The 27,187-nt window shown below is 43.6% G+C and overlaps 1 long non-coding RNA gene across 1 annotated transcript; it reads right to left on the bottom strand.

Annotated features, from left to right (window-relative positions):
- Positions 1–7,514: 7,514 nt before the first annotated feature.
- Positions 7,515–26,743, bottom strand: LOC135905270 (uncharacterized). Its single transcript, XR_010565362.1, has 5 exons — positions 26,604–26,743; positions 22,040–22,071; positions 15,880–15,941; positions 15,046–15,135; positions 7,515–8,609 (listed from the first exon to the last, which is right to left on the bottom strand). It is a non-coding gene; the product is annotated as an uncharacterized lncRNA (long non-coding RNA).
- Between the last annotated feature and the right edge of the window lie 444 nt (positions 26,744–27,187).

Raw genomic sequence — 27,187 nt, 5'->3', positions numbered from 1 at the left:
GTTGTGTCTTGCGGTTCAATGCTACGAGGCAGTGCAACTGGCGTGACATCCTGAAGCGGTGGTATCGTGTCAGCGAGTCTCCCCGATACTGTTCGGGCTGCCAGAGCGATCTAATCTCGCGGTACACCAACATCGATCGTAGTGTGTGCGCGTGTGTGAATGCGGTTGACTGTTCTCGTGAACCGTGTGACGTCGCCACATAAATTTGAATCATGACGCGCATTGTTGTCTTTATGCCTTTTCGCCTCCTTGCACCGCTAAAGCCCCGTAGGAACTTGAGGGCCCTTATAAAAAATGCACGCGGACTGGCCTAGCTATTACTGCACTCTGTTTTGCTGGCAATCCGTGTATCGGTTCTGGCGTTTTCTTATGTTAATTTGCAGTTGTGTGTTTTTCATCAGTAAAATGGCTTCGCCGATTATTGAAACATCTTCGAGTATAAGGGAAACTTGGAAGGAACGAGCTCGTTGCTGTATGTAATCTACTTTGATATATTGTATTACACTTTATTATTTGATGGCCGACAGATGTGGCTATGCAGAATTTGTTTTCAAAAGCAGAGTAATGCAGGCACTTAGGAATATATTTATTCACATATGCAATGCACCAAATACGGTTAGGATATGCAGAGTTGGATGACTTTTTGGACATATTGTGAAGCGCAGTTAATAACGCGCGCACAAACACAGGAAAGTATAAAAGTAGAATTTCCTGCTGAAATTTGCTGAATTTGCGCACGTAACGCAATGCGGATATTTGTCAACGAGTTAATGCGTTTCTGCCACACTATTTACCTGAATGCTAGGTCATGCTGCACTTACTAAGTCAACGGGCTCATAATGAACTAAAATCAATAATCTTCGCAAACTTCGGCCGTCAGCATTCATGCGCGCGAATAAAATACTATTGCAGCTCTGCACACACATGTGTATAATTTCTCTCGCACCTTCGTATCGCTCCACGTTACTTTCCTAGCATAGTCTTGCAGTTACCGACGGTTCAGTCTTTCCGCCCAATTCTATGCGACCACATTTATCTTCTGGTTATATTTTAATTGTGGCGCGGGATGCAAAATAAATTCGTGCCGTCCTCCAGCTGATCTCGTCACCCACCCGCAGAGCCAGAAGGCATTTCGCTCCTTCGCATCCTAGGTCATACTGAGCTATCAGCGGGCTCATAACGAACTAAAATAAATATTCACCACAGACTTCGGCCATCAATATTCACACTTGTGAGTGAAATACTATCAGAGCTCCACACACGCACGTGTATACTTTCTATCGCACCTTCGTATCGCTCTACGTTACTTGCCTCGCATAGTAGTGCAGTTAGCGACGGTTCAAAATCCTTCCTTTAAATTCTGTGCAACCATACTTTTCTTCTGGTTAGGTTCTGGTTGCAGCGCGGGGTGCAAAATAATTTCTTGCCATCCTTTGTCCAGTTTCGGCACCCAACCGCACAGCAACAAGACATTTCGGCCCTCCCGGAACGAAATTATCGCAGCAATGTGCACAGCACAACAGGCAAAACGCGCGCACTTTGCCCGGAGCGCAGGAACTTTCATGGCGGCAAAGGGGCGGAGCAAGGTCACATGTCACAGTTCAGCCTATCACTGGCGTTCTCGGATGGATCAAAACCTCTTGATACTTTGAAATTATCAAGGGATTTTACGCCCACGGGAACGAGAGCGCCCTCTGGAGAGGCAGCGTTGTCGACCAGAGGGCGTGACGGAGCGCTCCCTCCTTGGGGCTCCCGCCACACTGGACCACGTGGCCCGCTCTCCTTGGCCAGCTGTTGCTGCTGGTGCTTGTTCTTGGCGCACTTGCGGCACCGTCGGCGTCTGCGTCCGACCTATAGGACTTGAAAGCGCGGCTTACAAGTTTTGTCTGCCGCAAGATGCGGGCCTCCGGAAAGGGTGCACTTAGGCGAACACTGGTGGTCATCGGGTGGTGAGGTTAGTCCGCAGACCCGGCAATCATCATTGGTCGGGTTGGGGCAGACGTCCACGCGATGTCCCAAGCTGCCACACGCGTAGCACACTTCGGTTTGGCGTTTGTAGAGCGTGCAGTGCAGAAGGCTGACGCCGCACATGACATTGTTAGGCACTTACATGCAGTCGAAGAGGACGATCACTGTCGTGGTGTTCTTAATTCGTTTGACTTCCAGGGCCTTCGGGTTACGATGGTTGACGATCATGCGCTAGAGTTGGGCCTCGCTGATGTCTGCGTCGACCCCTCGTATGACCCCTTTGCAGGTGTTGTCTGAGGCCGCTATGTATGCGGCCACTTTGTATAGTCCTTCGCTTAAGCGGATTTACTGGATTCCTGCATAAGCGGCGGCGTTCCTCTCCGGGGTGGAGACGATGAGAACGTTTTGAGATAAACTAGGGCAGATTACGTCGCCCTCAGTTTCTGTGGCGGCTAGTGCAGCCACCATGGCCAAGGCTTGAGCCAGCTTGATTTGGCTGATCTTGTTGACGTCCAGCCCACCCCATGGGCGGACAATAATTCGTATGTGCTCCCTAGGTAGTGTGGGGAGCCTCGACGAGGCTGCGAGACGTTGCAACACGCCTTGCGGGGCAGCCGTGCGCCAGCCACCCTTCGAGTCCATGTGGGTTTTTTTGCTCGTGTAAACTGGTGTTTCTTGCCGGGCTTTCTTGTTCTTGCCCAACGCTGTCGTCCAGCCTGGGCTGCTGGCTTCTTCGGAGAAGATTTCCTCTCCTGCCACCATTTCTACTTCGGGCATAATGGCCCTCTTCGTCGGAGCCTACCCGTGCCTAGTGTCGCCGCGGCGCGGTCGACACAAAATGTTGCACAATTTCCGCGCAAGGGCCACTCACCGAAAGAAGTCCTCAGAAGAAACCGTGTCGAATGGCGTGCATTTGGTGACACAAAAAGCAGACCGAAAATATTTACGAAAACGGGAGCCGATCTTTCAAGGTCCGCACTAATCAGCGCCTTCTTCTTCTGCCGCGAGAGAGAATCGACCTCACTATCAGTGTAACTAACGGCCCGCCACACCTTTGCTGCGAGATAATTATGTCATCGTGGTTTTGTCTTAACCACGTCCCGCTCTGTGTCCCTTCCCTGCAATAACACATAGATAAATGTACATGTTTTAAATGCATAAGCATTTCTATGTCGACCCAACAAGAAATTTCTCCGTCCATAATGCAAGACGAATGCAATGGCTCATACCCCCCTAAACAATAGCTAATAGCCCTACACTAGGATTTTTGTTATCGGAGCACGAGTGTTTCGCCTAGGCATATAGAGCTTCACTGTAAAAAGAATGAACATCTTTCTGCTGGAGACCAAGACGAACATGAGGCGTAGTAACAAATGAAGGTTTGTTGAACATGCCGAGGAAATGCTGGTTTACAAACAATAAATCGAAGTTACACAAAAAGCAGAAGCAAAAACTGATGTGTGTCTGTACAGATCCCAACAGGAAACGCATCCATCTCTGAAAGTGTAAGAGAGGCCGTACTGACACAAGATTCTCCCAGTGTCTTTGCATCTACAGCTTCCATAATTTCTCTATGTAGCCGATCTCCACAGAATGCTAGCTTCTTCCTCTACAGTGCACTCTCGACATCTGAGCGTGCATTGTAGAGGAAGAAGCTAGTATTCTGTGCAGATTGGCTGCCTAGAGTAATTACGGAAGCTGTAGATCTAAAAATGTTGGGAGAATATTGTCAGCATGGCCTCTGTTAGAAATGGATGCATTTCCTGTCCGGAAACATACATTAATTTTTGCTTCTCCTTTTTGTGTATGTCGGTTTATTGCTTGTCAGCTAGCATTTACTAGGCGTGTACATTAAACTTTTGGTTGTAGGATCATCTCGGTATTCTTGTTCGTCCTATGTGTTCTCTGGTGCCGTTTGCAGCCAGGCTATTCTTTGTTTTTTGAGACTGCAGCAAGTCACTTTATTGGCTTTAAAGGCACTCTAATGCTTCTGTGTACTTTATAAAATCTTTTATTTGGCCAATGTAGCAAGAATGTGTAGTGTGGAGCAGCTAGAACAGGGTACACAAACTTCTAATTTAAAGTTTTATAGTGAAAAGGCAGTGACTTATAAAGGTTACCAGAAAGTAGTACAGCTAGTGCTTGATGAAACGAAACAACAAAAAAGGGAAAGGGAGAAAATAGGTATATATAGACAAGTCCAGTAAAAAAAGAACATTGTGATCACCAAGTGCGCATGTGGCTGCCTTCCGAGAAACTAATTTATTTTCCAATGGCATGGAACTGGAAGAGCGTGCTTGCATAAGCAAGCTGTCAGTCTGTCTACTGGAATGAGAACAGTCTTTATTGAAAGGTGCTGGCATGCAAGATTGGCAATTGTAATGATTTTTTCCTGCACATGAAATGTTTGTGTGTTTTCTTTCTGTAGCATTTTCATTTATGTTTGGCTGCATCAAGCACCAATTTATGTCTAGCCTTCAGAGATGTCTTTTTTTTCGGGTAATTTGTATAACTCGCCACATTTTTACAATGAACCTTTGTTTAAAGTTAGTCCTCATCCATCTATAGTGTCATCCTGTTGATACTGTTTCATGCATTGCACCCTTGCAACATTTGTGGGTGTGTGTGCGCGCGCGCGCGCGGTTGTGTGTGTGTGTGCGTGTGTGTGCGCGCGTGCCTTGGGCCTTTGGGCGGAGGTACCATTCTGCTCCTGTGCAGCCTCATGAATGCATTAACTATAGTGCAACAGTAATACGATGAACACGCAGAGCACTTCGTTCTTGTCCGTTGTCTCTGTGTTGCACTTTAGCTAATAATGAATACACACCAACTTGTCCAGTTTTCAGTTCTTTTGTCGGGCTTATTAGCCCGCTTGTGTCCTCGAATATATGCATGGCTATGAACCCTGTAATTTAATTCTTGACCATGTGCTTGCAAGTCGCGTGTCATTCTCCTGATTTTCCTGACAATCTCGTGTGATGTGCAGGCAAAGACGGTTTCTGCTGAATCCATTAGGTTTGCAGGGTGTTTTGCAGGTTATAATCTGCAATACAAGTGCTGCTTTGATTGCTTTCAGTTCAGCATTTCTAGGAGTGGGATGACCTGGAATGGTACTCACTAATATGGGGTTTCATTTTATCTAGTGTCCTACTACTGTTGCACTACTATTGCCACATCAGTGTGCTATTTATGCTTCATGTTTGGTTGCATCTTGATTAGCAACTTTATGTGTGTGTTTGGCAGTTACGTATAGTCTCCTGGCCTAATTTATTGCCCCCATATTGCACGGTATGGGTCTGTTGTGCTTGAAGTTCAGGTGCTCCCGAGGTTGTTTCTGAAGGAGGGGGTAGTCGTACTTGCATCTCATATGCTAGCTGGCATAGTATCTTGGGACCAGGTTATGAGCACTTGAGGCAAAGAATTTGTGCTGCAGACTGCAACTATACTCTGTCTAGGTGCTTGTTGATTTTCTCTTTCTCATAGAGGTCTTCAAGCGTGGTAAAGTCATCAAGACCAGTTAATACCCAATGCCTGTATTCGACGAGTTGTCTTGTTTTGCGCGCTGCTGGTAATCCATACCGTGCAATACCTTGGACACAAGGACAGCATCTGCGATTTTCCATAGTGTCCACTCGTCCACCCCCCCATAATTTCAAGATTATTCTTTTCACCAGGTGTAGAATTTGCGTCCAGGCATGTTTTAATTGTTTCACCCACGTGCTGGTTATGCCGTCATGGTCTTACACTAGCTGAGGATATGTGGTTTTCCCTAGCTATGGGGAGTCTTTTTTCCGACGTCGACGTAAGCTGACGTATCAGAAAGCAAGGGGCCAGACTGGCCAAGAAAGTCTGCAGTGTTGTTGAGAGCTTGACGCATCATTCTTGATTTCTATATAAGATAGCTTTCCCGTAGACTGTAGTACACCATAGGCAGTAGTACTTCTTGTCGTATGCATGGGTTCTTGGTGTGGGTGGGCCAAATGTATCTCTAAGTCTCACCTGGAATTTTCTGTCTTTCAGAAAGTTGCTGTTTAACTTAAGTGCTCCACCAGAAATGTTTTTGCTCATCGTTCCTCTTATTAGAGTAGCATGAGGTACTGCAGTTAAAAGCCTCTTTACTCTCTTCATTCTTTCATAAGCAATATTACACAGTGCCCTGCAATAAAGTTTCTGCTGCGTATGGCCCACTCATATCTGCCAGAAGGGACCACTCCTGAAAAAGAGTGCAACGTAGTATGAGCATTCATGTCTTGACGTTTATACATCTGTATAACCAGCTTCCTGACAGAGTACTTGCTACACCTGATTATGCTTATTTGTGCAGTGCTCTTGAACAATACATATTGATGCAATGAATATTTGCACACTCAAATTATCACGAAATATGGTTGTTTTACAATCGTGCGCTTTGCTTTCGATTGGAGTTGGATTTTGCATGAGCATGCCCCCTAAGCAATAGTATTTGAGAGTTTAAGGGTTCAATCACAGCTTATGAACTAAATACAAGTGCAAGAGCTTTTTTTACCTATGAGTCCCATCGAAATGCGACTTACAAGGCTGGCAAATCAACCCCTCGCCTTGTGTTAGCAGCAAAATGCTATAGCAACAGTGCCAGCTGATTAAATTGAAGAACAATATTTTTGTCTATAGATTTTTTTCTCTTGCCTGGATGTAAGTAAAATTTGGAATAGGTTTGTCATCGCAAGAAAGCAGTTTGTAGCCCTTTAATGAAGAAACCATATATTGGGTATAGTTGAAGTGCAGAAATTTGTTCTAAAATTCTTGGGTGATATTTTCTTGCAAGTAGCATGGTATTTCATAACTTATAAATATAGTAATCACAGCGGATATCATTATATGGCTTCACACACTAATATATGTGATCACAAGCTTAGAAACTTATTAGAAACATGTAAGACATGAATGTTTCTGCACACTTGATCAGCTGCGAACGTGCAAGAAATACTTGTACTTAGAACATTTAATGTTTCACAGGAAGGGATGCAACTGTCTGACTTTACTGCGCAGTTTTGATTTACTTTTCTTTGACGTGTCGTTTAAGAACAGCCTGTTTGCCTGCTTTTCGCATTGTTGCACGAGTTTTACATGACGGCGCAGGAGGGTACGTTGTCACTGTGCCACTATAGCAAGCGAATAATTTACTTAATTTACTAGCTGTAGAGGTAATTACTTTTCAAAGCAAATGTTAATGCAGAGGCAGTAAGGATACAAAGTCCGCATGACATTCAATGTTTATTGGTGTCTGTGCAAGAAAGAGAAATTCGGCAATCTACGTCTCCGCGCATTGCACTTTTTCTGCAAGACGCGATTTTCCACAACAAACCGGCGAAATAGCTCCACAATAGCTCTCCGCGCAATTGCGACGGAAAATCGAAGCGAACGCTGCGACAGTGTGACTGTGCGACCAACTGGTTGGTCGCGGTCGAAAATTGGGGGCTGGCACTGTGACTGCGATTTTTGTCGCAAACGACGGAAATCGCACTTCTAGTGCAACGAAAATCGCATCTTGTGAAATAGGCTTTAATGTGTCGTGTCACGGTGGATAGAGCCGCCTTTGTTTCCTGTCCCGGCTGAGCCGGTCTCCGAAGCTAAGCGCTAGAGATCACTCGGATTCTTATTTCATCTTCAGGTTGTGTTAAATTTTGCAGAGCCGTGCTTTTCATGTACCCGGCCGCACATGCCTTGATAGCCGACATCGAATTCGACAGGATCAATTTCCTGCCCTAAGTGGTTGTTTCATTAGCGATCGGAGTTTCTTCTCTCTCCGTAATGCAGCCGGCCTGAATAGTTTCTTTCATCAACGTACGTCCATATCTATGAACTGCCGTGATGATACTATTTATCCGGCCTGTGTAGGTAGCGTCCACGTGCGCTGCTCGTTTGTCGGTCAGCACATTTTTTATTGCCTCTGCTCGAGCTTGTCGACGTGCTTTGTTTTGGCTACGCGTGTTTTTCGGTAGCAGTTAGATTTTTGTCTTGGTCCTTATCTATGCACGACCAATCGCTCATGCTCTATTAAATGCACTGTTCAGTAGCTGCTGGTTTTATCAGTGCGCTCCAGCCTGGACGACTACCGCTCCCTCGGGCAGCCGGAGGAAACTAGCCACACACTTGATTAGAGCGCAGTTGCGTCGAGGAGCTGGCGAAAAGTAGACATGCGTGACATGTAGACAGGACTACGCACCACCGCAATGTAGACATGCGCGGCGTGCCCGCCACATTTGGAGAGTGGAAGAAAACTAGTCACTCACGAACTTAGACCGACGACAAAGAGAGGGCCCTGAGTTTTAGCGCACGCACATAAAGATTTCAGGGTAGGCTAGCCATAAAGGGCTTCGCTAGAAAAGTTTCTCCGACCAGTGAAATTTTATTTAGTGCTAACCCATAGATTCAAGTCTTACATTTTCATTCCAGTAACGTAAAGCAACAATTTCCTGCAAAAACTACCTATGTATGGAGGAATGACCGTTATAAATCGTTGCTCATCTTGCACCTTTCTTTCGTGTATACAAATTTATGTCCCGCATACTGACTGCACAGCTTTCTGAATGCCTTCCTGCATGGAGTACGCTGCGCTTCTGTAGCGGCTGCTCGCCTCCAGAGTAAGCATTGCGAAATTTCTGAAAGAAATAAAAAGAAATACATTTGCCTTACAATTCAACGTGACGCATTACTTCGAGCACATATTCATTCCATTGCAGTTTTCTTTAAATAAATTGTATTCCAATGCTGCACCTTGCTGCATTTATTTGTGGTTAACCTGCCACGGGTCTATATATATAGCATTTATGGTTATTTTTAATGAGGAGTTTATGTCAAAACTCTGGACTGCTTATTAAAAGAGGTTGAGTTAAGGTGTTTGAAAGTAAAACAACATACGTTAATTCAGCAGCATTACAATATGGTAAGTTCTACAAATGAATAAATTACAATCTTGGGAAAAAGGAGCAAAATTACAGTCCATCCATCGAATCAAATCTCCCATATAAGAACTGGAGCTTTGATAGGAGACACGGCAGTTGATGGCAACAGGTATTTCTCGCCTAGAATCCTTTCATACACGCCCAAATCTAATTATGGAGCGACTTTTCTTTGCATTTCCCCTCTACGAAACTAAGGCCACCAGGTACGTGTACTGAACCGTCGCCTTCCCGCTCATTAGCAGAATTAAAGAGTGACTGAGCGACTGCAGTTGATCAGAAAAAGCACTGCTTCAAAGGTGTCACCTAAATGCCAGCACTACTAAAACTTCAGTGTCACATTAAATGTAGTTGAAAGTATGCACTTAGTGTTTGTTTTTTCTTCTCTTACGTCCGTGTCTTTTCTGTTGCGCAGTAATACTTCAGTAATGGATTACCAACTTGCCTGGAATGCTGCTCTCATTACAAAAACTTATTTCGACGAAATCGGCATTACACCGGTACAACAGTGTCTGATTTCTATACGCGCGTAGTCCTGCAATAAACAACTGGCCTGTGATTCGACATGCTAGCGACAAGAATCGCAGAATACTCGTTTTAATTGATCGTCCTAATGGCAGAAGGCTTGCACGGAATATGTAGCGCCCATTCCCAACTTGCAGAAACTAGAAAGCAAAAACCCCACCAACGTCGTTGCCTCGTGGTTGAGTCTCCCTTTTTATTGCGCGAGGGCATGGATTCAAAATCCAATCTGCCACCAGTCACTTACCGCTTACCCAAATAAGAATAGACGTACCCCGGCCGACACTCGACTATCGTCAAAGGCGAACCGGTCAGGTTCGTAAGAAACTAACGGCCTGGAGAGCAATGTTCTCAGGCCTGGGAATTGGCAACTTATGTGTGTTACACCTCCAAAAGGCAGTGCTGGAGAGATTTGCAGGAATGGTTTCTCTCCTCCTGCTGTCCGACCATAGACTGAGTAATGTTTCAACATCCTCTGCGGCTGTGGGACGCGGTCATCGGGTAAATACCGTCACCGCATGTACAAGCGTGCTCCCGGCTTGTGGCACTCTGTACGGGACCTCTATGCCAGGAAAGGTGCATTTGTGGCTAAATAAAGCCAACCATGCAAATATGTGCATATGGATGCCGCATAAAAATATTCACTATGAAAGCTTCAAATCTCTTCTCAAAAATCATCTCTAAAAAATCCTCTCCTCTTCCTCGAAAGAAATAAAACACCATTCAATTCATTCTACAGAAAAAGTACTTCAGCGTTTTATATGGCGTGAAGATAGGTCAAGTGGCACACATCTTCACGAATTAATATACGTTGGCAGCAATGTAGTCGAATCCAGTGATATCGTCACGTGAGAGTACTGGCTCGGAAGAACCAATTACTATTGGGCAGCCTTGCTGGATGGTACTTCGCTGCACCGAATAACATGTACGAGAAGTGTCCGAAGTGAAGAAATCCGAGCCTTTCTAAAAACGCTGCAGCTGATGTGACACTGTCGAGCAAATTTGTCTTCGCGATTGGAGCCATCTCAAAATTTAGGTTTTGCTGATATGCCCTGAGCTCGTCAGTGATCAAGGCAAACTTGGAACATTTAGCAGCCTTAGCCTTGGAAAACATCGCTTCCTGTGGCTAGCATGTCAATTGCAAGTCTGTTTAACCTTCGCTACAACTAATGCTCGGGTAAGCTGTCGGTCCTCCGGGTATCAATTGCCCGATCTATGTCAGGATCACTTAATGCCATTATCATTCTTGCAATTCTTCGCGCAATTTGGTAGCGTTAGTTGGGTATCTATCTATCTATCTATCTATCTATCTATCTATCTATCTATCTATCTATCTATCTATCTATCTATCTATCTATCTATCTATCTATCTATCTATCTATCTATCTATCTGTCTGTCTGTCTGTCTGTCTGTCTGTCTGTCTGTCTGTCTGTCTGTCTGTCTGTCTGTCTGTCTGTCTGTCTGTCTGTCTGTCTGTCTGTCTGTCATCATCATCATCATCATTTATTTTTTCTTAAGGACGCTTGTCGGGGTATTACATAAGGGGGGGTTACAAAAGATAAGTACAGAAACAAAGATATGGTTAAAATTTCTTACAAGACTCAGCCTGTGGATTCGCATTAAAACAAACAAACAACAACAACAAAAAGCCAAGAGGCACACTGAATAGAATGCAAAAGCAAATCAGCAGAGCAGTCACAGTGTGAGACGGCAATCGCAAAAGAATGAAGGCACAGTACGGTCATTATAAGGTTAGGGTTTAAGGTGATCAGTAAGCAGCTGCTTGAAGATAATGGGGTTGCACTCATTGACAACTCTCTCTGGTAAATTGTTCCACTCTATAATGGCGCTAGGCAAAAACGATTGATTAAAGGAAAGTGTTGAACCATGCAAGCGCTGGATGCTGCAAGAGTTAAAAAGGCGACGAGATGTACGGGTTGGTGGGATTAGAAGCCTTCCATGCAGTTCGGGGAAGTTATAATAAAGTCGCTGGAAAAGGCACAGTTTCGCAATTTTCCGACGCAACACCAATGGTTCGAGTCCTAGAGATGGTTTAATCAAATTGACACTTTCTTCACGGCTGTATCTGGAAGTGATGAATCTAGCGGCACGATTTTGCATTGATTCTAACATATTAATTAAGTAAGCTTCGTGCGGGCTCCAAATAGCTGAGGCGTATTCAAGTTTACTTCGAATAAAAGTTTCTTGGCTCAATACGTTGCTCTCACATCAATTGTAACAGCTGAACACGCTTTTATGTCGGTTCCCTGTACCCGCACAAATTCGCACAATCTGACTACAGAGATTCAAGATCAAACAAAACTTTAAGAACGAATAAGTAGAATAAAATTGAGAACGAACGTGCCCTGGTAGTTTAGACTGTACAGCCCTGCACTGCTGAGCTCTCGGTTGCGGATCCGCAGATCGGAGCCGCAGCGGCATCATATTAATGGGCTCATATCCAAAAAGGCTCGTGTATCTTGATTTAGGTGCGACTTAACGAACAGAAGGTGGTCAAAATTAATATTGAGTCTCTACTACGTTATACCTATAAATTATATCATGATTTTATCATTTAAAACACAACCATATAATTTATTTCATTAACCTTCACAAGCAGAACTCATCCTACAGTAGACATAACAGAGACATAGCCTGAGTAAATTTTGTTGCACATATCACCTGTTTGCTTTAAGAGGGAGCTTTAGCTCGGGTTCTCCTATCTAAATACATGTAAAAGGAGAATTCGTTTTTCTCGGCGACCACTGCACCAAATTTGACGATGCCTGTCGCATATAAAAGAAAAACTTAAAATCTAGTGACTGTTGGTTTCGAATTTTTGATTTAGGTCCTTAATTTTTTATTAAAAATTGACGAATATCGCAAATTTTCAAAAAGAGAAACTATCAAGTTTACAACTCTGTAACTCTAAAACGAAAAACGATAATACAATTCTTTGAATTGCATCTAATAGTACATCTAAAGCGGACAAAATTGATATGCTATGCATGAATCTAAAAAAATTTTGTAATATGGAAATACAGCTTTTGCAGAACCTTTGTAAGCAACGTAACAATTTCACGTAAGATATAAAATGACATATCAGATTTGTCCGCTTTCAATGGCCTAATGGATACCGTTTACAAAACCGCGATAGCTGTTTTTGATGCAGAGTTATGAGTTTGTAAACTTCGTTCTTCCATTTTATTCGAACTTCCGAATTTTTGAAAATTCTTCTAACAAGATCCAGGACCTAAATCGAAATTCCGCTTCCAACAGTCACTAGAATTTAGCTTTCTCTCTCAAATGCAACAAACTTCATTAAAATCGGTCTAGGGGTTATTTCAGAAAAACGTTTTTGCGTTTTACATGTATTTGAATAGGCCGCGTCGGAGTTGGGCCCGAGCTAAAGCTTCCTCTTAAGGCATTGCTGACGCTCCATTCCAATGTAGTATCTGCAGAAAAAAAACAACTTGTATGGTGTGTTGAAGAAATTTGTGCTGTGCTGTTGAAAAGCAACAAAACAAAAGATCAAGTTCACACGCTTATACACAAGCGTGCCTCGTGTGTTCAATTATCACTGGAGCTTGTTGTAATAGCAATGATATGGATTCTCAAGATCCGTTTTGCCGTCAGTTCTACCGCCGCCCAGCTGTCCCCATATCGAGACCAGATTCGTGGCTCACGTGTGTGCGGTTAGAAGGGCTCAACAAACGCAACCGCGGCGCTTGCATTTTTCTCCTAAAAAGACACAGCAAACTCACCATAAAACTATTCTCAATCGGATGGACAGCAGAATCCATTCCAAATCAAACTCAATCTTAAATAAGATCGAGTAAAACTGTCTCACACACATACAAACGCGCCTATATATATATATATATATATATATATATATATATATATATATATGAACACGTCATGCTGTGCACGTCATCGATCACCATCAAGTAGCGCGTGGCCGCACACCTTGCTTTGGCAGCTGAGCCAGGGCAGCGTTTCCCTTCCCTGTCTGCCTAGAGTGTTTGCCACACATCCGCATTACTGCTGAGTTGTTTTTAGCGCATACACTTGTCTGAGCGGAACCGACATTGAACTTCACGCATTTAATGCCGACGCTGTCGCTTCTATGTCATATTTAGTACTAACAAGGTACGACGCCTGCTGTACTTCTAGGGGCACTCGTCCTCATTCCAGCGTTATGAGACGCTAGATAGCGGCCAGCGCGCTGTTCTTGGTCTGCATATCCTGCCCCACGTGCTGCATAGCACCAACTTATCCTCCTAATGTATTGTTAGAGCCGAGTAGGCCATAAAAGAAACGTTTAGATCCTTCAGTCACAGAACACCTTCAGGGTATCCCAAGGACAACGCTGAACCTTCTTACCTAATTTTATTGAATTGCCCTACATGCGAAATGGTCAAACTTTTTTATTATACGGCAAGGCAATCCTGGAGTACAAATTCAGGTCTCAAAGAATATCAGCAATCTCTTGAGTGCTGAAGTGTTTTGCAGAGGGTGATATAGGGATAAACAATGAAATCTTCCTTACCTCAGTAAGGAAACCTTCATTGCGGTGAGGCTACCTTATGTCACTCTGAAAGCTTCCTTACTGAGGGGCCCTCGGTGAAGGCTTCCTTGGTGCTCCCTCAGCATAAGGTAGCTCCAAAGCCACCTTCATGCGTCCTTACGCCGCTCCTGGCCGTGAACGAGCGCTTCACCTCACTGCTTCACCACGTGACGATTGCTTGCGCATGCGCCCTATCGTCCACCTGCCGAGGAGCGCGAGCGCGGTATGTCTTGCAGGCATGTTCGTTTCAGTCACGCGTGCGGCATGAAAGCGTTGCTAGGCGTTGCTAGGCCTTGCACGACGCCGGCGTGCCAGCGCTGATGGAGCACATCAAGTTTTGCACTGTCGTACGCTACATTTTTTAACTTTAGTCAACAAAACTAGAAGGAAGCGTCCACGCTTCTCTATATTATCTCTTCAGTTTAAAGACTGTGGACGATACAACTTTTTTTATATTTTTTTATAGAATAATGGTGCTCCCGTAAACATTTTAAGAGTTAAGCTCGAACCCAGGCATGCGGCAACCACTCCTTACGTGAGGACGGCTGAAAGGAGCTATCAGAGTACGCTTGCTTTCTCCATCGGTCCTTCGCTGTAAGGAGGCCTCACGTAAGGTTAGGAAGCGCTCGAAGGAAAGGAACGTTTCATTCTTTGGGCCATAGACTGCGGTTCAAAACTTCTGCATGCATATGTTTGCAAGCAATGTAACCGACATCTCCGTTTAGAAATTGTTTTTTTTTTGTCTCAAGCGCAGCTGTAAGCCTCTCGGTGGTCGACATATTTCGCGCCAGCGGCCGCTGACAGAAATTGTGATAATCGACAATGGCTGAAACGCCCATAAGCAAGCACAGCCTACAAGCACTAAGCAAAGTGAAGCGAAAACTGTATACATTTCTTAGAATCCCGCATACAGCCTACAGAACGGCATACATTTCAATAAAAGAACAAACTCGAAACAATAATCCGGATCACATAATAGAATATAAGGCACTCCTGTTTGTTCGGGATATAATCTTCTTGTTTATTTGAATTCAGATACGTACCTTTTCTAGGTGTAGCGACTATAAAACAAGTACTGTCAGCATAGACGATATCGTAGTTTCCAGATATTCTATGATCCACATAACCGCCACCTGGAAATGTTTATCAGGCCACGTATACAATTAAGACAAACAAACGGGTACTTGGGCTTCCGATGTCACAACGTTTAACGCTTACCTCATGCTTATGCATGTGAATACAGCCAAAAAACTGATTAATTCGAACGTAGAGTGTATTACATATTTGGTGTGTGCACCTACACGCGGTGTTTAAATGAACTGACGCTATAGAGCAACTCTTGTCAATCATATCGTGGTAATTTGATTTAGGCTCATTTAGTTAAGCGTTTTTCTTGATAGAAAAGCTAGATGAAAAATTTTATCGATCCGAATTATCGGATTTTGCTGCACCATCAGTATATGACTACAGCACCTTAGTTGGTTCTTTATCTGGGTATTTTTCATTGTCCATTGCAATAAAAAAAGAATTCTCGATACTCAGTAAGTTCAATTTTTTTATATTTTTCTAATAGTCAATATAACTGTTACATTAAACATGCTGAGATCAAAGCAGACAATTCTGCTTTGATCATGATCATAACATTATGGCATGACAATATGACATTATGACATTATGATCATGATCATAATGTCATGACGTCAAATGAGGTCTGATGCATTTGCAGAAATTTAATAGTAATTTATCACCTAACTAAACATTTGTCTATGATGTTCTTTAAAACATGTTCATACAACAACCATCATGGCTGTGAAATGACGCTCAAGGTGTCAATTTTCATATCACTGCAATGTGGCAAGTCGTGAACCAGTATTTACTCATGTAAGCTTCGATGCGAAGGCTCGGTGGGTGTTTTGCTTTGAGTTCGAAGAAAGCTCTTCTGTAATGAAATTAAGAAATAGAACGTTACTCAAGCAATAATAACAGCATACCGTACCATGTACTTGAGCATCTATAACTACAGCGCAAGCATATAATACATACGGGGTGTTTCAGGGAAATAAGGCAAAGATTGAAAAAAAAAACAGACGTGTGCGTTACCAGACTGCATCCATTATACGCGACGTACTATATTGGACCTCTATTGCTCACTTTCCCCCTGAGAAATGTGGACAATTTTTTATACAAAGATTTAGTTAACTCGAGATATTTAACTAAATACAAAGCCTTTGAATGTATATGTTGTCGACCATATCGTAGCACCTAGTAACCTCCTACTGATTCAACTCTAACTCGCCGTCCTTACGGTCAGGAAAATTGAAGCTACGGCACTTATTACTACGCAAATAAATGATGTCGCTATTTTTGAAAAGGGTGTACAGCTTCTCTACAGACAATGTTATGAGTAAAATGCATTTGGAAGTAGGTAATAGATTGTTTTTAAATATTTATCTCCACCTATACAAGAAGAAACACTTTGAGTAGGACAGTGAAAAATACTAAGTTCATTAAATTTGCATAAGAAACACGCGGATAGTTAAAGGCTTTGCACGAGTTAGCAGAAACAAGCTGTATAACAAAAAGAAAGAACACACTAAAGCGGTAACTAGGGATCAGAATATAAGAAATCGCAGATACACGTGAAAGAACAAAGAGGAAAGCCTGTAAAGCAAAAACCACCAACGCCCCTGTGCATACCAAGTAAAAGTTAAAGCGATGGACCGAACTTCAAAGCAGAAAGTCAATATAGTGCATGTTCTGAATATGTACTAAAATGCCAGTACCAACATTGGTGCCACTACTACAGCTCCGGAAAGTCGTCTGTAGTTGTGTGCTGCTGTGCTAAAAAGAATGGACCCTACAGAAAGCGAAGATAGGTCCCAATATTACAGCGCGTGCGCGGGCAAGCGAACGACAGAGATGCAACCAGGCTGAAAGCAAGGGCGGAATACAGGAGCGCGTCAAATACGAAAGGCAGGCAGCCGAGGTCACTAAAGTGCAGCGCCCACACCCTGAGCAGGATGGCAGATCTGCACAGTGAAACCAAAACAATATCTAGGCTGTCAAGTGGGCTGGTAGAAGTAGATTTTTATAACAAAAGCAGGAGGGAAGTGAGCGATGGTGGATTTTCGTACTGAGATTGTTGGGTAGATGGGCTTGGCCCTGTCGGTCACCACGACGTGGTCACGTCCGTTGACGGAACCAGTAAAACAGCTGTGTGTGCTGCAGCAAGCCATTGAATGCGTCATCATACAGGGGCGCAAGGCAGTGGCAGATGACTGCGGCATACAAACACGTGCTTCGCTGTACGTAGGTATTTGTTGACGAAACAATGCACGATGACTGCTAGGAGTTGAAGCCTGTTAGGATTTGAACAAATCCGGTTTAACAGGAACTCGAGCTGCTGGCCATGGCTCTTGGGATCTGTGTGACGACAGTATTCGGGGCGGATATTTAACTGGAAAGGTGCAACATTTTGTCATAGACGGGCTATTGCAAGGTAAGCACGGTCACTTGGCTAACTGCTTCCTACCGTGCTGACAAACGGCGCGACATCTCCTGAAGAAAGGGCCTTCCACCTCCATCCTCTTGCCCATGAACAGAACTGAATAACATTGCGAGAGCAATCTTGTACGCAAACGCCCAAGAATGGCCGGAAGGATGACATCCCGGTGACCAATTTGGTGCAGCACTGCACGCGTATTGCAGCGGTGCTCCCACTGACAAATTGACGGTTCTTACTTATGCTGAATTGTCATTTACGGGCAGTTTTTCATAATTTGGCCCTGCTATACCGAAATTTAAATTAAAAATAGCGAGAATTTCATCCATGTATGCGTTCGCTGGCATTATTTCAGTGAATTGGAAACATTGTGACTGTATACGATGAAGACCGTCAGTAGCTACATTTAAATACCGTTTTAATGTTTTATGTTGGCTGAAAATTTGCATACATTTAAAATTACAAAAATGAATAAATGCGAACCCCGGACAATACGGGAGTTGGAAATTGAAGACGATGAGCAAACCGAGAACACAGTAAAAGCGCGAGCGAACGTTTCCTCAAGTGGAATAGTCTCTCTCAAGGCGACATATAACCGGTCGACACATAATGACACATAAATGGATAAAATATCATCTTGTACTTGATTTGCGAGTGTTTTAATTGGGATGAATGGGCATCGACGTATCATCAGATAAAATTGTGAATGCAAAGACCATTGAAATTTAACATTTTGCTTAAATTATAACTTTAGAAGAAGCACGGCTGTCAGCCGAACGCCCTGCTTTCTGAATAATCACGTGCGTAAGAGTTTCACTCGCTAAATAAATATACCCTACCCTAGGCGTCCTGCGAATTTGTAGTATGAATATAAACATAGCAATTTTTGCATCAATTGCACCAATTTTGCACCAATTGCACCATACTTGTTTCTTTAACTTAGTGCTTTGCTACACCATTACACTCATGTCCTTAATATTGCGGCAGCACTCATCTCACAAGGATTGTCGACGGTGATGTGAATAGCAACGGAGTAAAGTAGCACCAGACGATATACGTGCAGTCGCGTGCGACATGTGTAGTGGTAATTCTGAGACTTTCCTTCTTTCGGCTATGTGCCACATTGTCCGACATCGTTTACTTTGCTATGGTTAACTATGCATCCTTAACTTTGCTACGCCATCATATTTATTGCCATGCGAGCTGCGAACTTCGGTAGGCGAATTCCATAGCAAAATGGGCCCATGGTGAGGATGGTGCACATCGCATTTAGCCGAAGCAAGGAACCTTTTGTAAAGACAATTGCTGATATTACTGATAGCGTGTACTTACATCGTGTACTTGAATTGCGTACTTACATCGCATTACTATCGACAATCATCATGAGATGGTTTGTTGTAGATTTTTTTTTTTCACTTGCTTAGTTACCTGAAATCTTGATTCTAACAGCGTTACATGCAACTCGTCCCGTAAAGACTGATATGAAATCTGACGGACACTCGAGCCAGTTTTTTGCCGTCGTCATCGACTTCGGCTTTGGCACAAGGTGCCGTATAAAGTACGGAAGAAGCACCCATGTACTTAGGTGTAGGTGTACGTTAAAGAACTCCTGGTGGTCCAAACTATTCCAGGGTCGCCCACTACGGCGCTCCTAGAAATCAAATCTTTGTTTTTGAGCGTAAAACCGCATATTCATTTTTTTTCCCATGTGCGCGAGAAGAGTGCATAGAGACGGGGAATGTTGAGCTCACAGTTCCGTGACGGAGCACGCCCAGGGGGCAGGCGACGACGTGTCTCCACCTGCAGCCCCATTAAGGCTCCACATCTAGCCGCCAACGAGGCTCACACGCTTTAGCTCGGTTGGAGCCTGGGGTAGTTGAAAAGGTGGGGCGACTCGAAATATTTTGGCGCTTCATGTGCGCTGTCTTTCTGCGAACCTAGCGTTCGAGGTCACGGAATCGGATGTTTCGGATACACGTTGAGGCTATAAGCAGCACAATAAATATCCGCTCTCAGAGAGTGGCATTTTTCCAGCCAGCGTTGTAGTAGCGATAATTCGTGGTGATCGAGTTATATCTGTGTGTTTTCTTGTGCGTGCTCGTACATTTTTGATGCCAGTTAATTTTAATGCAAGTATCATTCTTTGCGCACTTGAGACGCTTTGAAACTATCTGTCTATCCGCTTATGCCAATGCAGCGCCGCAAGTTGTCTACCAATTTGAGCCGCTGGATACCTGCTCGCAGTTGCGATGTCCTCGTGATTGTCCCATAGTCGTACATTTCGCTTTGTCATGTAATTGTCGTCATGCCATAGTGGCCATGCCTTCTAATCCGAATCGTTGGACAAATATTCTAACAGCTTGGACCGCGAGGCTGCGAATGTGATGCCATCATGGTCGCTCTATTGTGGTCATTCCAGCTTCCTAATCTGACTCTCTTGTTAACATCGTCGTCACGCCTTCTGCGGCCACTCACTCGTCGAGTTTACCTTTAGTTTTTCCCACTAAATATGTGCTCTTGGTGGTTATATCGTCGTGATCTTTGCAGTATTGACATTCAGGCTTGGCCATTCGACTCTCGTCATTCTGCCGTGCGTCACAGAGTCATCATGCATTCTATTTAATGCCGTCGTGAAGCTGTGGCGGTCATTTTATTGTCTCACTCAAGCTTCGTATTTTGGATTTTGTCATGACGTCGTCATACAAACTTCGTGGTGCAGTCGTCGTCACACCATCATCGTAATAGACTTCTCCTCATCGTATTGTACCCACAGGTTTGTCATCCCAACGGCATCAAATGGTAGTCGTCATGCATTCCTTGTCTCACGGTCCACATGATGCAGTCATGATTGCTTCATCGTCGTCAGTCTTTCTCATCCGGCTCTCTCCAATCCATCGTCGTCACGCTATAGTCGTCACCCAACGCACTGCCTCTCGCGATCTCCCGATAAGCAAGGCAGGGGCGCCACACTTAAATCCGTTTGCGACTTCCCGCTCGAGACAGACTGTCCGTGCCAGCCAATCTATCGCGAAATGAAAACACACATGCAGATGCGCTCAAATTTCGCAGCATTCAGTATCGTAATCGTCGGTGAACTTTTTAGTCAAGGAATATGTACTGAAATTTACACGGTCGATACAACTACAAGTCTTACTTCATGTCTCTATTGCCTTGCTGCGCAAGCAATCTGGGACTTCTTTCTCTATTTCCCTCAGCCTCAATGCTCAATCACCTTGTTTAGAAATTGTAAATATCAATATCAGTTACCCTGTTCGATTGTATTCTTTCAGAAACATTAGTACTCGTCTAGGAAACTTTGATGTTCGAGAACCCAAAGTAAGGGTGCAAAACTCCAATAAACTTACAAATGGACTTAGAAGTACGCTTTTTTATATAAATGCCGCAATTTGGAAGAAAAAAAAATACTCATGGATGTTCTTCACCTAATCTTTTATTGTCCGGTTGATAAACACTGCCAGTGTAGAAATTGGTCCTAAAATTCAAAAGTAATTTATATAGATGACACATCAGGTAACCTGCACTTGTGATATGTAGAAAATTGTTGAAATCAAGTAAACTTAAGTGCAGGTATAATTTATTCTTAATCGTAGTTTTAGCGGGAGACTGCTGATATAAAACTTCCGAGTCTAACGCCAATGCATACGCATCAGACCTTCACCTTTACTTTCGTCTAACTCAGAATAACCTTTCAGTGATAAACAAGTCAGTCTGAATGAGCGATAAGCCATTGATTTTGAGCTCGCGATTACGTGAGTCTGAATAAATTACTCACTCTGACTAAGCCTCAGTGAGTGCTACACTGTGAGCTGCTAACACTGTGAGAGCTAATGAGTTTGCATGAGTCTCACTCTAGTGACCCGCCGTCGTTATGAGACGAGTTGGGCCTGCTTTAGTTCAGCATGAGTTCGAGTCATTTGGGCTACGTCCGTTTCTTAGCGGCTCTGAGCTCAAGTAAATCCTACCGAGTAAATCCTACCTACGCATTACAAAATGGACAACCCGCGGCCCAGATTGACAGGATAACATTTATAGGCATGAAGGGATACACAGTCAGCTCTCACAAATTGCACAAAATGCCCTGGGAATGGTACTCGCAAAAGTACTTTAGCTTTGTTTATATGAACAACGTCATAACCATTTTTTTTTAATTTTGATTGGCGAAGTCTTATTGAACCTTAGCACTGGAGATCAGGTGATAAGCTCCGAAGACTGCTCTAGATGCTCAGTTGTTCTCTTACTTAATTCACTTCCTCCTCACCTGGTTTAGTTACTGGTTTAGTTATTCCAATAAATTATCAGTAGCAAAACTCAATCAGTTGTATGCTTGATCAAGCTTCAGAAAAATTAGGTACAACGTGATTATATTGAGAGTAATTTTTTGCACGGTGATACGATAATATGGAGAAGATTAAACCATGCCGCTGCTATTTATTACTCCCTTTGCGACTTGCAACCCTATGTGGGGAGAAAAAGGAAGGGTAACTGAATTTTATCGAAAACTATGCTGCACTCACAAGGTATGGTGCTTTCCTCGTATTCCGGACCCCTGCAAATAATAGAGCATAAATTTATCTATTTGTGAAGAGCACGAAAAACATAAATATTTCACAAAATACTGTAAATGTTCATAAGGTACATTAATTGGCTTGGCGGTTGTGGCTGTAACGACAACACTAAACAAGTTGAGGAATTGCATTGAGCTATTTGGGTTTTTTGAGCTCATGTAGCACGTTTTATTTTGTAATGCATCTAAAGGAGTCCATGTAAATTATCGCCTGATGTGTGGCCCGGTGCCGCCTAATAGGTACCTAGGTTCGCTTTATTTAAACGCAACGGCCAATTTGTGTCATTGTGTCCTGCAGGAATGACGCGATTGTGTTCATAATTCCTAACCTTGTTTGGTAATGTTTCGAGCTTTGTCGTTTCTTCTTGATATTCTTTTCTCCCCTGCTCACTTCAACCCTTTCCACATTGAAGTTTCGACAGTACGGTTCCTCGTTGTGGAGGCTCACAGCCGATCCTTCACGTCATTTCTTTTTTTGTTATCGTTGGACTGCAGTACAAATTACAGCTCCAAAATAGTTGTCTACCTATGTATTACAGCACGCTGCTTCACGCATACAAATGAAGTAATTATCGAATTATAAAGGAAATAAAGTAAAATTTTTAGGTAAATGTTTTGACAAAACGCTCCCATCGTGGACACCACCTCACCAAAAGAGCCATAGAGCAGTTCGCTGCACGTGGCATGTCTGATCCCGGCCAAATCATTCGCATAACGATGGGGGCGGGATTCAGAAGTGCTTGTGCACAGTGCATTGGGAGAGAACCCCAGGTGGTCAAAATTACTTCGTAGAGGCTTTACTACAGCGTGCCTCAAATTATGATTCTCGTTTTGGCAATCCAAACTAATTGACATGGTATTTATTCCAAGTGATATAAAAAATGCGTATGACAAACTTCAGATGCTCCATCTTGAAGCGGCATAAATGGGAATTTCGAAGCGCGTAAGCTTACCACGTGTGCGCTGAATCCGACACTCACAGCAGATGTAAAATTTCACCTGTTACTGGCAAGCGAATAATTCAAACAAAGGCCTTTGTTAAAAAATGTACGGTTGAGCTTCCTTACAGTGTTGATCAAAAGATAATTATGACCTGCACGTACCTGCGCTTGCCGGGTATGGTTACACTAATGCTGTGATTCAGACTGCATGTTGCATACACAATCAATTTACTTTATTGGATACATGTGGCACACGTACGGTATGGTTTTATGCATAGCTCCATATATGAATTAGTAAGTACTGCTTTCACACCAATGGTAAACGTTCCCTACAACCGTCCTTTTAGAGTAAAAAAAGTTACGCTTGGCACAATCATGCTACGCAAACAAAGTCATTATAGTTTCAGTGGATAGTGGGGTCTGTTTATACTTCGCAACAGATGTTTATTTGATTGCTTTAAATACATCCAAAAACCAAAGCACAACAGAAAGGAGCGGGTCGTAATAACAGATATGTGCAACAGTAATGTTTAAGAAAATGTGTAGCTCATGGCTGCTGCGCAATTTGTCATGTGCTGTTCGGAGTAATGCGGATGATAGCAATGCAGGTTGTTCCAATCTTATACATGGAACAAACAAACCCTGAAATAAGGCGAATTTCTTTCGCCGGATTATGAAATGTGAGGAAATGCCACGAAATTCAGTTTTTATCTATCCCACTGAAGAAAGAAACTGCCAAGAAAACTCGGAGGTTTTCTCGAACAGAAAACTGCGCAGTTGACGAAAAATTCCCCCTGGTCCGGGATTTGAACCCGGAGCGAAAGCCTTTCCTGCGTAGTCGCTCCAACAGCTGATCTAACCAAAAAGCTACTAGGTGGCAGCGCGAGGGCGCATCTCGTGTGAGATTGTTTTGTAGCTACGTTCTGCATTATGGCCCGATAATTTTTCGTTTCAAACACACTCTTATATGGCAATGGTCACTAATATGGCAGACTAACTTTTAGACTGTGGTGAAAACGACATGACGCCGATCGTTACCAAAGTAGTGGAAGGGAAGCTCAAAACGGAAACCATGGCGAGAACAGGTTTCTACTCAGCTGCCTTCGACTTCCCGTGTGACGGCAGCTTGACAGTGGCATACAAGCAGGGAGTAACCTAACTACACCTTTGTACGCAAATGAAGAACCCGCCCAGCAAATGGTTTGTGTGACAGTATTATGGGCAAGGCCACGGATATTGAGCAACGCTGAAGAGCAGCGTGTACACCTGGAGAGGTGCATTTCTCTTCTCTCTGGTCAACGATTTATATGTGCATGAAGTAGCGGCGCCAGTCAAGTCGCACGCCATCGATACGTCTTAGGCTAGTAACTAGGTAAAGTGCATGCGAATGTCAACACGTGAATAATTTCAGAATACCTGCCAATGGATAAAATTTCTGTCGGCGTTTACAGCTTCGCTGTCCAATCGCCTTCGCCACGTGGATTGGAGACCACTTTTTCCCAATCAAGATAAGTTTAGAGGGCGCTGGACGCCCTATTTTGAGTTCCTTCCATGCTCGCCCCAGTAGTGCTATCGCCACGGAATAAACTACTAATAGCATCAAGTTCGAAGGCCTCCAATGCAACTTGCTCTAGAAATTAAACGTGGTCAAGCTCAGCTCAGTAATAAGATATGTTGTAAGTGTAATAACCATGTATACCTGCAAAACACCAAGAAAACGCAGGCACCCAAGAGTCTGGCGACTACATGCTGGGTAAGATTGGCTGTTGCGTTTGAGCATACCCCTGGCATACAACAATTTACAAAAGTCCCGCTTCAGAGGGGATGCACACTGGAGGTTTCACATATCATCGACGTGGTACTACCATGACTCTCCAACAGCCTTGCACACGTCATGACAAAATCATGACACTCAAGACATATCATGACAAAGTGTGGGCTAGAAGGTATGCCACTCCGTAACATGGACTCGGTGCGTCACTCAAGGGCGTTCGAGTCCCCTTTCTGAAATTCCAAACCGTACGTGGGATTCTCATTAAAAGGATGAAAGCAGATGTGAAGAAAGCCCTATGACGAATTATTGCCTGATACGTGATAAGAGCCTTGTCTACGGGCTATCGCCAGAATGACCTCTTGCTTGTAGTAAGCATCTTCGGTAATTAGGCAGACGTCCTTCATCTGCATCGGTTGACCCCTCTTTTGTTTTCTAGCACGGTAGAAGGGTACATAACGGACAACGCCGCGTGTTCCACAAGAGAGCCGTTCACGCACTGCTATGACACACTGCACTACGTTGCGACTCCAACTATATATCCAAGGCCAGAATGGTCGGACAGGCAAACGTATTCTAGATAGACTCAAGAGCGTTGCTCGTTATATTTACAGCACTTCAAAAGACTGGGACAACAAGATCAAATAAATGGCCTTCTCTCCAGTACAGCTGTTACACCATCTAGTGGTATTTTTCTAGAACGTTTAAACTGTGGCCGTAAGTTAGGGTTCCAATGCGAATAGTGTCCGATTGTCTCATTAAGAGGTACGGCACAGCTCGGTATTTCTAGGTTGGAGATAACAGACCTCAGTGTAACAAGCGCTTGTGGTGTCGTCTTCTCGTCTCGTGTCCCGTCTACGTTTTGCGCTGTTACACCACGAGTGTAACAAAATGCGCCTTCATGTACACCTTACTGAATGTGAGCTAGTCTTGCACCATACACACACTCTGCGATGCATCTCAAAGTTCTGTCGTCAAATTGGCGGACACGTGAATCCGACCTTACAATGCATTAGGCTAACAGCTGTCGCACATACTGGTTAAGTACAACAGACTAACGTGGGGCTCATTCCTACATTTCTCACAAGAAAAACTTTTATTCAGCAGTAGGTACAGCTAATCGGCGATCTTAAAGGCAATCCAACCTAGCCTTGTCCCCTCCTGAGTGGCGCTGTCGTCGCATGTAGAACGCACTTGTTCAAGTATGAACCTCTATAAATGGCACCCATGCTAACGTAGAAGTTTGAGCGCTAAGAGTCCTTGCTGTGATTATCTTGCCATCACATCAGCATAGATGACATAGATGCTGACCTGCGAGCTTCCGTGCTGGGAAAATGATAGAAAAGTGTGGTCATAGAAGCGGCCAGCTATGCCGCTGCTCTTCCGCAGGTATGCAGGACTCCTGTGAGGTGTCAAAGCTACCGTTACATCTGTGCCGATCATAGCTTTTCTTTTGAACATACGCTGAAAACGAGGCATAGTGGTGTGCACACGCGGGCGAGCATACATGCCAATTGTTTAAAATTTATTCCACATGTGAATATTCAAAGCTTCGGAGTCGCAAGCTTATGCTGCACATGATTTGGGGCCTGTTTACATTAAGGAACTATAACAGTTTTCAAGTCCTCGGCACGAATTCCGGAACGCTCCTTTTTATTTCAAAGGACATCAAAGTTTGCGCACTAAACTATAGAAAATAATATAATAAAATGCAGAGGAAAAGAACGCTGTGCTAGTATAAGAAATACTGCCTATTTACCGACGGCTAGAACAAGCCTTATGGTATATAGAAGGCTGCTTACCTTTTCCTTCTCTTCGTAGTAGGTTAACTTGTGTAAATATCCAAAAAGTGAGTACTCTTCGAAACGTGATCGCACACATAAGGGGTAATCGAGTGTCGAGTACTTTCCACGGCTAATGGCGAGGGAACCCTTTTGGTTCAGTAACTGCGTCCAGATTTTAAAGAAATTGTTACAGTGGTAGACAAGACAGAGAGCTCAACAAAAAAGGTTTAGTTTGCTTTTTATGTCACAACTATTTCCGTAGTTTATTCCTTTAAGTACGTTGTGTACTGTATTTTTTTTAATTTCTGGAGGTTTCACTACTCACACGATTTTTGTTACGTAAAACTCATAGCTGAAAACAAAACTAAATTACCTACCCTTAGTATTAGTATACTCGTGAATTTATTGTCTAAGTAATAGTTATGGCCTTTATATCCTCACTGAAGAACTGAATAAAAAGACGACAACCATCCAGCCATCAATGTACAGAATCTGTGTTCCGGTCAAACTTTAGCAATTATTTGTCTTGTTAATCAGACCACGAAATGTTGAACCATATGAGGGAAGACCAGACAGCGAGTGAGCAGCTAAGTATTTTTCTT

This window comes from Dermacentor albipictus, chromosome 8 (assembly GCF_038994185.2).
Source record: "Dermacentor albipictus isolate Rhodes 1998 colony chromosome 8, USDA_Dalb.pri_finalv2, whole genome shotgun sequence".
Classification (NCBI taxonomy): Eukaryota; Metazoa; Arthropoda; class Arachnida; order Ixodida; family Ixodidae; genus Dermacentor; species Dermacentor albipictus.
The sequence above is the reverse complement of the archived record's forward strand: the minus strand, read 5'-3'. Positions and strand labels throughout refer to the sequence as shown.